At 36.5% G+C, this 2,996-nt stretch overlaps 1 non-coding gene across 1 annotated transcript; it reads right to left on the bottom strand.

The window, feature by feature from the left end:
• Window positions 1-376: 376 nt before the first annotated feature.
• Window positions 377-441, bottom strand: LOC115898025. Its single transcript, XR_004057788.1, has one exon. It is a non-coding gene; the product is annotated as a small nucleolar RNA SNORD41 (small nucleolar RNA).
• Window positions 442-2,996: the final 2,555 nt, after the last annotated feature.

Below are 2,996 nucleotides of genomic sequence, written 5' to 3'. Positions count from 1 at the left end.
GCCTGGGCAACATAGGGAAACCCTGTCTCTGTAAAATAAATAAATAAATTGTAATAAAGTAAATAAAATGCTTGGAGTATTTTCTTCCAGGATTTTTTCTAAGATATTAATTTTTTTCATTTTCACAAAATTACCATCATAATGTACTTACAATTTTATATTCTGCTTCTTTTACATAATTATGAACATTTTTATTTCATCATGGACATTTTACCACCTTGTTATCAAAAACATTTTTTGAAATGGCTACATATTGTTCTATTGAATGAATACAGCCTAAGTCATTTCTATTCCCCTATTGATTAAAATGTGGGTTGTTTCCATTTTTAATCATTTTATTTATTTTTATACATTTTTGTCTTTTTTTGACTTGCCTCAGGATCAGCCAGCACAAATACGAGAGAAATCAGTGTCACACAACAAAGGTGTCATCACTTCCCTCCAATTTTCATCTTTTTTGGTGTTTTTTTGGTGTATTTTTGGGTTGGTTTGTTTGTTTGAGACAGAGTCTCCCTCTATTGCCCAGGCTGGAGTGCAGTGGTGGGATCTAGGCTCACTGCAACCTCCGCCTCCTGTGTTCAAGCAATTATCCTGTCTCAGCCTCCTGAGTAGCTGGGACTACAGGCACATGCCACCACACCCAGCTAATTTTTGTATTTTCAGTAGAGACGGGATTTCACCATATTGGTCAGGCTGGTATCGAACTCCTGACCTCAGGTGATCCACCTGCCTCGCCCTCTCAAAGTGCTGGGATTGCAAGCATGAGCCACCACGTCTGGCCAATTTTCATCATTTTAAATAACACTGTAATTAACCTCTGTGAATATAACTGTGATTAATTTCCTACGTGGAAATCTTTATGAAGGAATTACAGGTTAAACTTTATTGCAGGCCAGTCTTCACAGTGTCCTCCACATACCCCACTCATCACTGCTTCCAGGCCTGCTGTCTTGCTCCCTCTGCCTGGAAGCACCAATCAAAATCTCACCAACACTATTCTGTCATAAATGTCCCCTGACTGTTGTGACTCCATGTCAGTTTCACCCTCACAGTTACCCTGTATTTTGTTACCTCAAATTTCATTACACACTCTACTTAAAAGTACTTTAATCATGTCATGTATAGGTATTTTCTCTATATCTAGACTATAAATTTCTCAGGCTTTTTTTTGGTATCCCGGATTATTAAACACAGTGCTGAAAATTTAACCAAATAAAAAAATCATTAAAAACCCATGTTTTAAAATAAATATATATTTGTTTAAAAGGAAGATTAAATAGAACTACTGGTATCATACTCTGTAACAAAAGTGGTTTTACATTCATTACAGAGTGATGTCTTAGAATGTTTGAGATTAAATATAATTTGGGAATATTAGCAATGGCAACAAAAGCCAAAATAGACAAATGGGTTATAATTAAACTAAAGAGCTTCTGCACAGCAAAAGAAACCACCATCAGAGTGAACAGGCAACCTACAGAATGGGAGAAAATTTTGCAATCTACCCATCTGACAAAGGGCTAATATCCAGAATCCATAAAGAACTTAAACAAATTTACAAGAAAAAATCAACCCCATCAAAAAGTGGGCAACGGATATGAACAGACACTTTTCAAAAGAAGGCATTTATGCACCCAACAGACACATGAAAAAATGCTCATCATCACTGGTCATCAGAGAAATACAAATCAAAACCACAGTGAGATACCATCTCACACTAGTTAGAATGGCAATTATTAAAAAGTCAGGAAACAGGTGCTGGAGAGGATGTGGAGAAATAGGAATGCTTTTACACTGTTGGTGTGAGTGTAAACTAGTTCAACCATTTTGGAAGACAGTGTGGCGATTCCTCAAGGATCTAGAACTAGAAATACCATTTGACCCAGTGATCCCATTACTGGGTATATACCCAAAGGGTTATAAATCATGCTACTATAAAGACACATGCACACATGTTTATTGTGGCACTATTCACAATAGCAAAGACTTGGAGCCAACCCATACGTCCATCAATGACAGACTGGATTAAGAAAACGTGGCACATATACACCATGGAATACTATGCAGCCATAATAATGGATGAGTTCATGTCCTTTGTAGCAACACGGATGAAGATGGAAACCATCATTCTCAGCAAACTATCACAAGGACAGAAAACCAAATACAGCATGTTCTCACTCACTCACAGGTGGAAATAGAACAATAAGAACACTTGGACACAGGGCGGGGAACATCACACACTGGGGCCTGTCTTGGAGTGGGAGGATGGGGGAGGGATAGCATTAGGAGAAATACCTAATGTAAATGACGAGTTAATGGGTGCAGCAAACCAACAGGGCACATGTATACATATGTAGCAAACCTGCACGTTGTGCACATGTACCCTAGAACTTCAAGTGTAATAATAAAGAAAAAAGTATTAGGCCCCATGAGGGATAAATATTGACTTATGTGTATCTCTACTGCCTAGAATAGTCCCAAATATATAATGAGCACTCGATAAATATTTTACAGAATAAATGTTGAATGGATGAATGAACTTTTACATGGTACTGTAACAGGAATTATTTAATTGTAATGTAGCTAATTCCACTTCTTAAATAGCAAATCCCTAGAGATCATATCTTTTAAAGGATTGCCTGATTAAGCACAAACAGCATTCTGCATAGGGAGAAATCATCCGTGCATAATTAATGACCGAAAATTACACTTAGGTCTTTAATATGGAGATGTGATATTACAAACAATGAAAACTCAGAGTCCCTCAAAAAAAAAAAACAGTGTATTTTTGCAAAAGGCAATATTGTTTTCCTTTATTGTTCATTCTGCTTGGAATGCCATGCTATTTTCTTTATTTTTATCTTTCTTTCTCTGTATCTATTAATTAAGGCCAAGATTTAAAATGGTTTCCTCTATGAAACCATCCCTGACGTATTCTTAGACATGATCTCTCTCATCAGAACTACCTAAGAACTTTATTCATTTCTCTTATAAAG

Source organism: Rhinopithecus roxellana, chromosome 5 (assembly GCF_007565055.1).
Source record: "Rhinopithecus roxellana isolate Shanxi Qingling chromosome 5, ASM756505v1, whole genome shotgun sequence".
Lineage (NCBI taxonomy): Eukaryota > Metazoa > Chordata > Mammalia > Primates > Cercopithecidae > Rhinopithecus > Rhinopithecus roxellana.
This window is presented reverse-complemented; position numbering and strand designations above follow the sequence as displayed.